The sequence below is a fragment of the Hibiscus syriacus genome, unplaced genomic scaffold (genome assembly GCF_006381635.1).
Source record: "Hibiscus syriacus cultivar Baekdansim isolate YM2019G1 unplaced genomic scaffold, ASM638163v2 tig00110435_pilon, whole genome shotgun sequence".
NCBI lineage: Eukaryota > Viridiplantae > Streptophyta > Magnoliopsida > Malvales > Malvaceae > Hibiscus > Hibiscus syriacus.
Window position 1 is genome coordinate 266,447 of NW_024062736.1, and position 15,416 is coordinate 281,862.

Here is a 15,416-nt window from a genome sequence, read left to right on the forward strand (position 1 = left end):
AAAACCTTATTTTAGCGAGTATAGTCTGTAAATTTTTTTGTACTCCTATTTTTTGTATTTGATTTATAAGTTTTGGTGTTCCGTCTTAATATAAATATTTTTAAATTTAAATGTTTACTATACTAACCTTAATTTGATATATAATTGAAATTGGCTTGATAATTGTGCAAGAATTAAAGAATTTTAAATTTGTCGGTCACTTGGACGATCCAATGTAGTATCTTAGGTTCTTTGGATTGAACGAGTTGGATTAGAGATATTACAAAAATTCAATATAATGTATAGTTAAAAAGTATAATATATAATTTATCAAATTAAAATTTATATTAAAAATTTTAAATTCTACTAAATAAGAATCTAACAAGTCCATCGATTTGCGAAATAACCACGAATATTATATCCCTAAATATTTTATTACTGGTTTACATTATTTTAGAATTTAAATTATGAAAAATACCTAAATGAATTTTATATATTAGTGGACGTTCATAGTTAATATTTCATATTTTTCTTTTTCAAATATCGAACAAGTCTTTACAGATAATTTAGATGCTAAAAGGTTACATAGCATGCCAATTAGTGTATATAGAAAGGTGGGCAACTGCCAAAGCTTACAACCACCAAAATAATATACATGTACAGTGAAAGGAATAATACTTTAGAAGAAGAAGCAAAACAGAAACAATCTCCAAGAGTAGAACCAAATTTCCCAGAATTTTAAGCTTTGTTTTTTAATGCCCATTCTGTCAAATCCCATTAACCATATATAATTTCGTATATTATTTTTAATAGGCTTAAATTAAAAAAAACCTTTATTTATACCATTTTTTTCTTTAAGTATATCAAAATAATTTCTTGAACTATTATATATAATCATTTCAAGTATCTAAACTCTTTTTTATCAGAACTAATATTTAAACTATATTTTTTTTTACTTTAAATACTTAAATTATTTTCAAATCAAAATAAATATCTAAATCTTTATGACGTATTAACTTTTCATTAATATTTTTTTAACTAAAAATAAGATGAAATTTAGAATAATTAGGGAATAATAGTTTAAAATTTTAGATACTTGAATAAAAAAATGGCATAACTTTAAAGATTTTTTTATTACTTTAAGCCTTTTTTAATACAATCAAAGTTATCGAACTCTGAATGAAACCTTGATTGAAGGCTTAAAGGCAGCGAACCATAGGCACGACAAATGCCTCCCGACGACACCACATTCCTTTGTTGCATTTCGTATATTTATTTGGATCAAATTCTAATAAATTAATCAATCGCACTTATCTTTTTTATACTCTATTTTTTGTGATATTGACACTCACTAACACCAAAATAATATATTTTTCTTAAGAAAATCAATTTTTTTTGAAACTTCAAAGTTTGCAAACCTGTTTTTATTATATTAAAGAATTTGATTGTTTTCTTGCGAAAACGGACTTCTCTGTTTATTCTTTTTTCCACGAAGAAAATGTTACTTGGTTTTTGTTATCTATACGACTGTAGTTATAAATAAGAATTGTTATTTTTCATATAAATTTTAATCATCTTTATTTAATATATTAATCAATTAATTTAATTTAAATTATAAAAATTAATAATAAAAAATAAAATTGTTAACATTGATTGTTTTATTTACTATACTAGAATTATTAACAAAATTAAACGTTTTTATCAACATAATTTGACTGTCTTAGTAACATAAATCTATTATTATTTTGGAACGTATTTTAACAGTTTCATTAGAGTGATAATAACTTTTAAAAGTTATTTCTATAATTTAAAAATGATGAGATAGAATTACACTAAAACAATATTTAAACACAGTGAAGCAAAGAGATAAAGAGAGAGGAATGACATGGGTGTTTGTGTCTGCAAACTAAGCTTCCAAATGTCGTGTTTGCTTTGAAATTATCCTGCAAGTACATTTCAGAACCTCGTTGTTAGTCCCCTAAAGACTCAATAAACTAATAAAAAAAAACCCATAATATCATTTTCGAATCCATCATTCCTTTTTGGCAGCTCGACTGAGATTCTAATAATAGGCCCAACAGACCCAAACCATTGGCATAGAGTTACTACATAAAAGTCCACAAGTGTCGACCAATTTAAACTGTAACAGTGGCCTAATGGCCTGCTTAAATATCCCATATAAAATTGCCTAAGTGGTTGATACACACTTGCTTCATCTTCCTGACTATGAAGAAACGAATGCGTTGGACTCTCGAAATAAGTCCATTTTTAAACACAAGGATATGACATAAATCATGTCACCCATTTCCATGAATTCTGAGCATGACAATAAGCTTCCAAAACTGAAACTTCGCATTTACATGTAGATAAGAAAAGCCGAGCTACTACAACTTCTTTGAGCATTAGTTGACACCAGAGTACTCCATCACACAATATCCTTCTGCTCCAATCTCTCAAAACTAAACCAGCAGTAATTAAATCCCCACAACTAGAATACAGAGTTATTGTTGTTGGTAATGCTAATGGATTGCAAGGCATCTAAATCTAACATTTGAAAGAAAAGTGCTTCTACATAGATTTATAAGAAAATTGTCTTTCTTTTTTTTGTTGAATGATCTCTAGCACGTGCGTGCTACTACCGCCGTCCAGCCGATTTGTGTTCAGTACACGTATCACAATATATTATATTTTTAAAGAAAATTTATATAATTTTTTCTTTAAAATTCTGAAAGATATCAGGTTTAAACCCCAAAAATAATTCAGGGCAGGGTTTACAGTTATCAACTAAAGTGCATTGAAGGACAGATCAATGATTCTGCCATTTCAAGCAATTAGGCAACCCCGCAATTTGCTGAAGATGAAACAACAAAAGAGGTCAAGGAAAGCTCCCCTGCCTGCCACCTACAATATCTTTATGAATTATGATCCAGCTGCCTAGCCAACAGTGTGTTTTCAATTTTGTACATGTTTAAAAGCAAATATTTTTATTCCGTTAATAATTAATAAACAATATATATCTATAAATATCACTATTAATAGAAATATTAAAAAATTATACAAATTGAGTTTTTAATTCTTCAACGATGTCTTTTGAAATGATTTGATCTGCCAAAACTAATTTTAATGGAGTGATCAATATGTTTATTTTATTTTTTAAAATTTAATTATAAATATAAAAATAAGATTTTTATACGACTCATGAATGAAAAGAAAACCATAAAATTTTGCTGTTTTTTATAATTTATTTTAAATAGAAAATTGAAAGAGAAGAAAGAAAAAGAAAATTAAGAGACAAACAAATACTAAAAATTCAAAAAAAAAATCAAGGCTCTGTTTAGGCAAGGGAAGGATAAAAGTCCAGGCCCTAATGGTTACACTTCTGGTTTTTTCAAGGCTATCTGGGCATTGTTGGAGCTGACTTTGTTTCTGCTGTGAGGTACTTCTTTCATTCTTCTTGTTTGCTGCCAGCATTCAATTCAACTGCCTTAGTTTTGGTCCCTAAGTCCCTCAATGCATGCTTGGCAAAAGATTTTAGGCCTATTTTCTGCTGTTCAGTTGTTTACAAGACCATTACAAGAATTCTTGTGAATAGATTAATGCCTTTTTTTCCCTGCCATGATCTCTCAAAGTCAATATGCTTTTGTTAAGGGAAGGAACATAGTTGATAACACTTTGCTAGCTCAGGAGATTGTTAAGGGCTACTCTAGAATGAGTCTTTTCCCTAGGTGTGCCATTAAAATAGATTTTCAAAAAGCTTTTGATTATGTTAACTGGGGTTTTTTGCTGACTGTTCCTGAGGCTTTGGGTCTTCCTGTTACTTTCTGTAATTGGGTCAAAGCTTGCATTACTACTCCTATGTACTCTGTCTCTCTAAATGGTAGTTTGGTGCGGTTCTTTAAGGGAACTAAAGGGATTAGGTAATGAGATCCTTTATCTCCTTACCTCTTTGTCATTGCCATGAACTAAAGTGCGGTTCCCCTCGCTCACATTTGCTTTGCGGGTGATTTGCTAGTTTTCTACCATGAATCACTTGATTCTGTTTTGGGAGTGCTAAGCACCTTAGAGAAATTTTATGAGTTATCTGGCCTTAAATTGAATGCTCAGAAGACTGAATTTTTTGCTTGTGGGTTGAATGTGCACACTCTAGAGCATATTTGATTGGCTACTGGGTTTAGGTTGGGCACCTCCTTGTGAGGTACCTTGGTGTACCTCTTGTGACTAGGAAACTCACAGGTAAAGACTGTACAACTTTGTTGGCTAGGATTAAGGATAAACTTAGCCAATGGTCTAATAAAAAACTCTGCAGCTTGTTAAAACTATTTTGTTTAGTATTTTTAACTACTGGAACAGGCACTCATACTCTCAAAAGGGATTATTAGAGACATAGAGAGGCTTTGTATGCGCTTCTTTTGGAAAGGCAGTGACTCCCCAGCCAGGGGAGCCAGTGTGGGATAGAATCAAGTTTGTACCTTAAAGTCTGAAGGTGGTTTTGGACTTAGGGACCTTGTGGTATGGAGTAGAGCTTGTTGCTAGTTAGAAATATTCTGGAAAATGAGGGCTCTCTCTGGATTGCATGGATTAAAGAATACTGTTTTAAATCTGCGAGTTATTGGGAGGTTGATTGTAAGCCCCATTTCAGTTGGATCTTAAGCAAGTTACTGAGTTCGAGAGAGGGGCTAGGAGATTGTTTCATCCTTGTGCTAACTGGAATTTAATAAAGGGAAATGGATCTGGGACAACATTCGTGACAGTAGAGAGAAAGTTATCTGGCATAGGCTTATTTGGTTCCCTGTCCATATTCTCAAATTCTCTTTAATCTCATGGATGGTCATCCTTGATAGGTTGCTTACAAATGATAGGTTTGCTCGGTTTGGGTTGATTGTTGACAATGTTTGTGGAATGTGTGGAATTGGTATGGAGTCTCGGGATCACCTTTTTGCTGGTTGTTCTTATGCAAAGGAAGTGTGGGGTAATATTCTGAGGGCTTGTGGCCTGCCTCATTAGGCTTGTGGCCTTTCTCATTAGGCATGTACCTAGGATGAGAACTTTCACTGGTTGCTTGTTAATCTGAAGGGCAAATCCCTCAGAGTTAGTGTTCTTAAGCTTGCGTGGACTGGGTTTCTCTACTTTATTTGGGAGGAACATAACCATAGACACTATAGGAGTTTGTCTCACTCAGTTGATGTAATTGTAAGTAGGCTAAAGTAAACTATGAAAATTAAATTGTATAGGCATAGAATGTACATGATTGTGTTACAGTAGGAGGAGAAGAGCGTAGAAATGACGAAGGAATTGAGGGAAGAGAAGGTAAAGGGTTAGGGTTTGATGAGGGGGAATTAGGGATCGAATGAAGAGAGGGATTTGAAATTGGGGATTTAGGGATTAAAGTAAAAGAAGAGGGAATGAGATATTTACCTTCTGATGTGGAGCAGATTAAACGCTGAAGTCAAGAGGGAGTGGGACGTCCGAGTTGCAGTCCAGCAAGAGAGGAATGAGCCCAAGTTCGGTGGCCCATGACCTGAGGAGAGAAGAGAAATGAGTTAGTTATAGCTGTTATAGAGTACTGACAGCTGGCACATTTTAAATTACAATTATAGCCCTGTAACTAAATAAAACAATGGCTAAGAAGAATTGATTTCTCAAGTAATGAATGAAGTATCTCCTTTCTGTAATCTCTCAATTCTAATTTCTCCTTCTTTTATCCTTTTTATTCCTCTAAAACTATAACAATTGGTAATCAGAGCTACGATTCTGGCAAAAAAAAAATTTTGAGGGCATACCAAAGAAGAAACAATCGATGGCAGAATCAGATTTAGCTGGGATTCAGAATCAGATTGCAGACCTTGCTGCTTTGGTGAAACAAGGTCAAAATGAGACTAATCCACCTAAATGGTGGGAGAATCAGAAAACAGGATTACTGCATTGGAGGCAATGATGGCCATGAATCACGGTTATGTGGAAGATATCCTGAAGATCTTAACTGGCAGAAATGGTGAACAAGAGCAATCTGCAGGGGCGTATACACTCCTAATAATTCTAAAAATGGGGAGAAAAATCCTGTTTTGGTGACTATAGTTAAGGATAAATCCAGATTCTCTTATAAAACTGATGAACCTGGGATTTTGAGGGACAAACCTGATGCTTGTTTAGCCCCTAAGAACAGTCCTAGACCTGAGAATCAAATGGGTGAAAACAGTAATAATAGACCTGTTATGCTAGGATTGGAAACTGAAAATAGGGGAGCAGGGGGTTCATTTAACAATTCAGGGACTATGTGGCATAGACCCAAAATAGAGTTACCATTTTTTGAGGGGGTTAATCCTAGGGGGTGGCTGCAGAAGTGTCTCAAGTATTTTTCTTTATGCAATGTTTCTGTAGATCAAAGGGTAGAAGTGGCTACTATGTATCTTACAGGAAAAGCAGAAATTTGGTTTGATGGCTATATTATGCAGAAGCATCATGTAACTTGGCATGAGTTTGAAGCTGATTTGTGCCATAGATTCAGTGATATTTCTTTTTCTGACATTGTGGAGGAATTTACTAAGCTTACTCAGAAGGGATTGTTGAAGACTATCAAGAAAGGTTTGAGGAGTTACAACCACACATGTTATTACAAAATCCTACCTTGATCCTAAAAATTTATCTGAGGCATGCAAGCAAGCTAAGCTCTATGAGTTGTCTGTGGAGTTTGAAAGTAGAAGGTTGAGACATTCCTTTAAAAGCCCACCCTACCCAAATTCCATTCATACTTCCAAGCCAAATTAAGTTCCACTGCCTATTAAATCCTCCCCAAATTCCAATACTAAACAGGCTCTCATTGAGTACAGAAGACAAAACAACCTTTGTTTTAAGTGTGAAGATAAATTTCAGCCAGGCCATCAATGTAAAACAAGAAACCTCAATATGATGATTGAAGAGGACAATCCTATTCCTACAGAATCAGTTCCTATTGATTCAGAGCAGCATTTATTACAAGAAGAGGAAAACTTAGAGATATCTATGAATGTTATTACGGGGTGTATTAGTCATAATACTTTGAGGATTCAAGGAACAATACAAGGCATGCCTTTGAATATTTTGATTGACAGTGGAAGTACACATAGCTTTTTGACACCAGAATGGGCTGATACTGGATTTCAGGTTCTAACTCCCTATCCTTTAGCTATTACAGTAGCTAATGGCCAACAGCTCTATAGTTCAGCTAGATGCAACAAGGTGGAGTGGCAGATGCAAGGGCACTCTTTTATACATGACTTTAGACTCCTTAAATTGGGAGGCAGTGATATGGTTTTAGGGGTTGATTGGATGAGGTCATATAGTCCAATTTTGATGGACTTTAATCAACTGACAATGAGTTTTCAGCATTAAGGTGAAAATATTGTTATACAGGGACAACAACCTTCACTGTTGTTACAGCAGATTTTGGGTGCTACTTTATTAAAAATGACAGCATATGAGGCAGCTATTTTGGGGTATGTGGTTTTGTTGAGTATGACTGAAACTCCTAAGTCAGTTCCTGCAGCTCTCAAACCTCTTTTAAAGAGGTATAGCTATGTTTTTGATGAACCTAAAGGATTACCTCCTACAAGGACTCATGATCATGTTATTTCCCTCAAACTGGTTCTAGTCCTGTTAGTTTGAGGCCCTACAGATTTCCTCATACCCAGAAGATTGAAGTTGAAAGACAAATTTCTACAATGTTATCATCTTCATTATTCAACCTAGCAAGAGTCCCTTTGCTTTTCCATGCCTATTGATAAAGAAAAAAGATGAGACTTGGAGGTTTTGTGTTGATTACAGACAATTAAACAATCTGACAGTAAAGGACAAGTTTCCTATTCCTGTGGTGGATGACTTATTAGATGAATTATATGGAGCAGTTTATTTTTCCAAGATTGACTTAAGGTCAGGCTATTGGCAAATCAGAATTAAAGAGGAGGATATTTACAAAACAGCATTCAGAACTCATCAAGGGCATTATGAATTCAAGGTAATGCCATTTGGTCTTACTAATGCTCCTACTACATTTCAAGCACTAATGAATGATTTGTTTAAAACATTTCTTAGAAAATTTGTTTTGGTGTTCTTTGATGATATATTGGTCTACAGTAATTCTATGGCAGAACATATTACTCATTTGCAATTAGTTTTGGAGATTTTGAAGGTCAATCAACTATTTGCAAAAATGTCCAAGTGTTTTTTTGGACAAACCCAAGTGGAGTACTTGGGACATATTATTTCTGCAGCAGAGTAGCAACAGATCCTAGTAAGATAGAAGCTATGAAGAATTGGCCTTTTCCTAAATCTTTGAAGTATTTGCGTGGATTTTTGGGTTTAACTGGTTATTACAGGAGGTTTATAAAAGACTATGGAACCATTAGTAAGCCTTTAACTCAAATGCTTACTAAGGATAATTTTCAGTGGAATACTGCAGCTTTGACTGCTTTTGAATTGTTAAAACAGGCTATGTGTGTGGCTCCAGTTTTGGCTTTACCTGATTTCAGCAAAGGTTTCTGTTTGGAAACAGATGCTAGCTCAGGAGGAATTGGTGCTGTGTTATCTCAAGAGGGCAGACCTATTGCTTATCTCAGTAAGGCCTTAAGTCCTAGACATGCTGCCCTTTCTATCTATGAAAGTGAGTATCTTGCTATTTTACTAGCAGTTTCTAAGTGGAGGCATTACTTAGAGAGTAAGCCTTTTATTATTAAAACTGATCATGAGCCACTAAAGTACTTATTGGAGCATAAATTGACCACTATAATTCAAAAGAAAGGGTTGACTAAATTACTGGGGTTGGACTATATTATTCAATATAGAAAGGGTAAATCTAATACTGTAGCAGATGCTTTGTCAAGGCAATTGGAATATACTGGTAACTGTTTGGCCATGGGAACTACTTTGCTTATTCCTAGCTGGGTACATGAAGTTGAAACTAGCTATAAGGATGACAGATTGGCTACTGATTGGATCATATTATTATCTGTAACACCTACTCCTGCTTCTAATTGGACATATTCAAAAGGGATACTAAGATTCAGAGGTAGAGTTTACATTGGATCTAATGGGTCTCTTAGACTCCAAATTCTTCAAGTTCTACATGATTCTCCTCATGGAGGGCATTATGGGACTCAAGCTACATATCAGAGGATTAGATCCTATTTTTATTGGCCTAGGCTGAAAGCAATGGTGGTCAACTATATAAGATGTTGTACAGTTTGTCAGCAAACTAAGGTTGAGCATATATCTAAACCAGGACTGCTACAGCCCCTTCTTATTCCTCAACAAGCTTGGGAGGTGGTTACTATGGATTTTATTGATGGCTTACATACTTCTTTGAGAAAGAATTGTATATTGGTTGTGGTGGATAAGTTCACAAAATACAGTTATTTTATGGCATTGTCTCGTCCCTATACTGTGGTGGAGGTGGCTAAACTCTATCTTGATAATGTTTACAAGTTACATGGTCAACCTAAATTAGCTATTTCAGATAGAGATAAAACATTCACTAGTCTCTTTTGGAGAGAACTAATGAAGCACTTGGAACTACTACATTGTTTAGCACAGCTCACCATCCTGAGACTGATGGTCAGACAGAAAGGGTAAATCAATGTTTGAGCAATATTTAAGGGGTTTATGCTTTTTTCAACCTAAGCAATAGGCTAAGTGGTTGCCTCATGCAGAGTGGTGGTATAATATTACCTACCACATGCTGAAAATTACACCTTTTCAAGCATTGTATGGTTACAAGCCTCCTACTATGGTTTGGCAGACAGACTCTCATGTACAATCAGTTCATGATTTAATGAAAAGCAGAGAGGACATTAGACAGTTAGTAAAGCTACAATTGGAGAATGCTAGCAACATGATGAAACAAAAAGCATATAAGAACAGAACATAAAGGGTTTTTACTGTCGGAGATACAATTTACCTGAAGCTGCAACCATATCGACAGACTTTCTTAGCCCTGCGAAAAAATTTAAAGCTAGCAGCGAAATTTTATGGGCCTTATAAAATTATTGAAAAAATTGGGGAAGTTGCTTATAGATTAGACTTACCTGAATCATCACGTCTACATCCAGTCTTTCATGTAAGTCTGTTAAAAAAACACACCGGGCCCTCAGCAGTCTCTTCAACGACTCCTCCTGCAATGGACGAAGAATGACAGATGAGAATAGAACCTTATAAGTTGATGGGCAAAAGGATTATCAACAGACAAAACAAACATGTTACACAGTTGTTGGTGCGATGACGAACCTGGATGAGACCAATGATACATGGGAAGATTATATTGTTTTGCAAGGGTAATTTCCAGGCGTTGATCCTTGGGGTCAAGGATCGATTCCAGCGGCGGGTATTGTTACAGTAGGAGGAGAAGAGCGTAGAAATGACGAAGGAATTTAGGGAAAAGGAGGTCAAGGGTTAGGGTTTGATGAGGGAGAATTGGGGATCGAAGGAAGAGAGGGATTTAAAATTGGGGATTTAGGGATTAAAGTAAAAGAAGAGGAAATGATATATTTACCTTCTGATGTGGAGCAGATTAAACGCTGAAGTCAAGAGGGAGTGGGACGTCCGAGTTACAGTCCAGCAAGAGAGGAATGAGCCCAAGTTCGGTGGCCCAGGACCTGAGGAGAGAAGAGAATATGAGTTAGTTATAGCTGTTATAAAGTACTGACAGCTGGCACATTTTAAATTACAATTATAGCCCTGTAACTAAATAAAAAAATGGCTAAGAAGAATTGATTTCTCAAATAATAAATAAAGTATCTCCTTTCTGTAATCTCTCAATTCTAATTTCTCCTTCTTTTATCCTTTCTATTCCTCTAAAACTACAACAAATTGATGATGTAAATAGGCAATTGTGCATGAATTGGGGTCTCATCTAGCTTGTGGTTGGTTGGCTGCATTCTTTTTTAGATAAAATATAATTTACTTATAAAAAAAATCAAAACTTTCAATCGTAACTATTACAAAAATGTTTAGTACTAACGACGCCGTATGGGTCACCGACGCGCCAGGCGCAAAACAAGTAAACAGTGAAACTATTGCCGCGTTCATACTTGCCAAAAAACCACTCACAGATCTGAGATTCAAAACCCGAAAGCCCATATCCCGTTTCTGCATCTAAGGTGCTCTCTCTATATCTCTCGCTTCTTACATTCATTATCTTAAATCCAAAGATTTTTTCGTTCTTTGGATCTGCTTTTCATTTGTCAATGAAGTTTATGAAGTGGCTAGTATTTGTGTAAATCTGTTGTTTGTTCGTTTCGCACAGTGTAAATTGTAAAAACAAAGTTTTAGAATCGATTAGCAATCAACTATGTCAAGGAGGCAAGTAAATCCCGCGCGCCGCTTTGTCGACAGCGGAAACTTCTCTTTCGCTGCTGCCTTTCATTCCAAATCTCGATCTCCTCCCATTTTATCCATCGGTCTTGTTGTTGTGGTATATCTTCTTCTTCTTTTTACGGAATAATTTTCATCTAATTTTTGCTGCATTTAAAGAAGGAAATTAATTGAGGTTATGCCTTTTTTTAATAAAAAAATAACTTTCAGGGAGTTCTCCTTATTATTGGTTATGCTTATAGTGGTCCAGGTATTTTCATCATTTTATTGCAATTTCTTAGAAAAAGTTTGGTTGCTTTGTTGTTTAATATGCTAATCTTAATTGGTCACACTCTTGTTTTCTTGGAATATAGGTAGATTCCGAGGTGATGCAGTTAGTAGGATTGAAGGTGAAGTCTGTTTTGCTTTATTCCTTGGTGGATTTGAAGTTCATAATTAAATTAGCTTGTGAAGTTACTGTTTTTATTATTATTAGTAGTATTAGTACTTAATTACTTAGTTGATTCCTTATTCTATGTTTAAGAGGATGGTGTTTAGATTTGGTTTTCATATAAATTGTGAGGGTGAATGCACACATCAAGTAAAAATCTGTTAAGTTTCAATATGCATTTTGAGAGGGTATGAGGAGCAGGGATTTAAATAGTGGTCCGCTGTCGGAATAGCGGCTGTTATATAGCGGTAAAGGTACTGTCCGAAACTGTTATTTCACAGCCGTACCCGCAATAACACCTGCTATTGCCACAACCGTGACAACGCGACCGCAATTGCAATTTAAATCCCTGATGAGGAGGGTACATTTTAGATTCAATGGTGACAATAATAATATTTTGGAAGCAAATTTGATCTTAAGAGGCCTGAGGAATGAAAATGTATATCACTGGTGGTTTTATTAGGTAGATATGGTTTGAATGTCCTTTGACAAGTGAGGCATTGGAAGTGTGCAGTTATCATGGAATTGCCATACCTTGCGAATGGTATAACTCTACAATCTACATTTATGTTCTTTTTTGTTTTGTAGGTGACTATTCATGCACTCTAGAAGTTCAGAGGGCATACCTTTTCTAAAGAAGGCATATGGTGACAGCATGCACAAAGTTTTGCATGTAGGCCCTGATACCTGTTCGGTGGTCTCTAAACTTTTAAAAGAAGAGGAAACTGAGGCCTGGGGTGTGGAACCATATGACATAGAGGATGCTGAAGCAAATTGCAAGAATCTTGTGCGCAAAGGCATTGTACGTGTGGCAGATATCAAGTTCCCTCTTCCCTATAGAGCAAAGTCATTTTCTCTTGTTATTGTGTCAGATGCCCTTGATTATTTGTCTCCAAAATACCTGAACAAGACTCTTCCCGAGTTGGCAAGGGTGGCCTCTGACGGTCTAGTTATTTTCGCAGGTAATTCTTACTCTTTTAAGTTGCATATCGATTATAAAATTAAAGTTACTCTGGTATAGAAAGTAATACCATTTGGCTAGCTGCTAGATTAATCGCATCATTTCTCCCCTCACAAATTTGAGCTTTTCTTTTGTTTCATTTTATATTTAACTGCTTTCATTTTTGTTGTTCAGGTTACCCTGGTCACCAGAGGGCTAAAGTGGCAGAGTTATCCAAATTTGGGAGGCCGGTCAGTCTTTTTCTACTCCTTATAACAATGGGATTTTGAATTGAAATCACTATAGTATATCTTTAACTTCCATTTGATCAAAATTGTCACACGGTTTTTTTTTTCGTTTGTGTGTTCTTTGAATCTTGTTTTGGGATATGGATATTTTCATATATCCTGTTGGTCATTCAGACGTACTTTTAATTAGGAATATAAAGTTGTTTTGACCATAGTCTTGACAAGACTTCAATGTGATTAATCAGGAGTTTTAACTAGAAATTTTTCTGAAAGAAGAGGCCCAAAAATTTTGACATCCTTCATTAAACTAAGGACCTGTGATAAATTTGATATCTTGAGATAGTCTGCTAGGAACAAAGAAATCATCAAAATGGATATGCGAATGGATTATTACCAAAATGGTCACTTTTTCTACTCATTCTCAGTTGTGATCTCTGTTTCTGAATTATGACTTGTCACTGACACTAATGTCCAGCTTATCATTGACGAAACTTGTTTCATTCTTGAAGGCTAAAATGCGGAGTTCAACTTGGTGGATTCGGTTTTTCGTCCAGACTAGTTTAGAAGAAAACGAAGCTGCCATTAAGAAGTTTGAACAGGCTGCATCAAAGAAGTCATATCAACCAACATGCCAAGTATTTCACCTATATCCATACCACTGATATAAGAGAAAAGAAATATTCACCTCAATTCATTTAAGGTACAAGTTTTCAATTACTTGTGTTTGTCACGGTAAAATATTTATCCTCAGCTCTGATATGAAAATATAACCGGCCTGCTTGGGTAACTGAATTTGGTAAAAGAGATGTTGTATCAATCACTAGTGTTATGCCCTTAATATTGCAAACTTTATATTATTATTAATTTAATTGATGGGAAATTTACGGTTATTTTATTGGTTGTCAAACATGCATTCCCACCTTGATTTTGTCGTATCAGTTTAGCCTTTTCTTTTAGTGTTTCTTGTTTCCCATTTATTAATGTTGTAATATTGTTCATTTATAATTGTATGACATGATCAAATTACTTGTACGGGAAATGTTTCGTTCCAGCATTTGCTAGAGAAGAACTAACAGCTCTGTTCCAAACCCAAACCCATATTGTGCATAACCAGCAATCAAGGCATCACCGACTTGAATTGTTCAAATTTGATCATCAGAGCATGAATCTGTCTCCCCTGAGAAGTTGACGGATTGGAGCATGCACTGATTAAAGCAACAATCATCAGGGCATTAAGCGTGGTGATGCGTTTCTTGGAAACACTAGGGAGCCTCCCCAGAGAGTTACTCATTCAAAGAATAACGGAAATCAAATCAAGGAATGCTCTGAAATCATAGTGGTCCAAAGAACCAAATACTGTCCGGAAGCCTATTCGTACACTTTCCCCAGTCTGACATTCCACCTCCACGTTACGAGTACAAATCAATCAAGCCAATCGCATCATGAGCATTTTGATGAAAACCGGTCTTGATGAACATGGCATGAAACTAAAATCCTCCAACCGGGTCCTTTAAACGTGTAAACGCTGTCAAAACTGGCAAAGTGAACGTATCAACAATATAGGGTAGGCGTGAAATTTTACATCTCATTACTAACTCATCTATAGCATCAGTTTTGAGGGCAAGGATCATGGAGATTATTAAAGTTGTCACACGATTCAAGGGAAGATTTGACGATACCATACCATGTCATCATTGTCCGTAAAGGACAAGTTCAATTTTCAATTGGATTTGCGAGGTTTCAAAGACAGTGTTATGTCCTAAAAAAAGATTAGACCACCCCACAATAGGAAAGTTGTCGAAAACAAACCAGTAAAAAATCGGAAGCTGGAATGCCGCTAGACAACTGCAAAATCTTCAACTGACCAAGTATAATCGGGCATCGAACCAGAATGAAACCGCCTGGAGCAAGCTGGGACCTACTTCTGAAGCAAAGGGAGAAGATATGAAAAGGTTTTTTCGGTGCCTCTTCTAGCTTGAGCGATCACGTCTTTGCCTTGTTAATTAAATGCGTCGTCATTTAGAGAGTAAGAAGCCATAAATGAATGCAAAAATCACGATAAAACTTATCCACCAAAATACCAATTCATATTGTTAAAAAAAATAATAAACTGAGATGGCCCATTGTTTCATTTGGTTGAATGAATGAATTGCTAGTACCATCTCTCAAGTGTGAGGAAATTAAAATACTTTTTTGGCATGGACCAACCCAATTAATAATTAAAAACTATTGAGTGCGTGAAAGGCATTGAAACCAATACCCCAAACCTTGTGACTTTGAAAATCAGGCAATGGGTGAGAATAAAATCAGATGAATTAATAAATACAGTTTTGAACTTTTATTTTTTGCTTGTGTTTGAAGGCAACAACCAGCCCATGCCTTTCTCGGATAACCCATTAATGAAACAAACCAACCCAAATTTGTCTTTCATCAAGTTAAACAAATTCTACAATGCTATAGCTCTACCCTAAACTCAAGC

General features: G+C 35.4%; 1 pseudogene; it reads left to right on the plus strand.

Moving 5' to 3' along the window:
* Positions 1–732: 732 nt before the first annotated feature.
* Positions 733–13,827, plus strand: LOC120125674 (annotated as a pseudogene).
* The last annotated feature ends 1,589 nt before the right edge of the window (positions 13,828–15,416 follow it).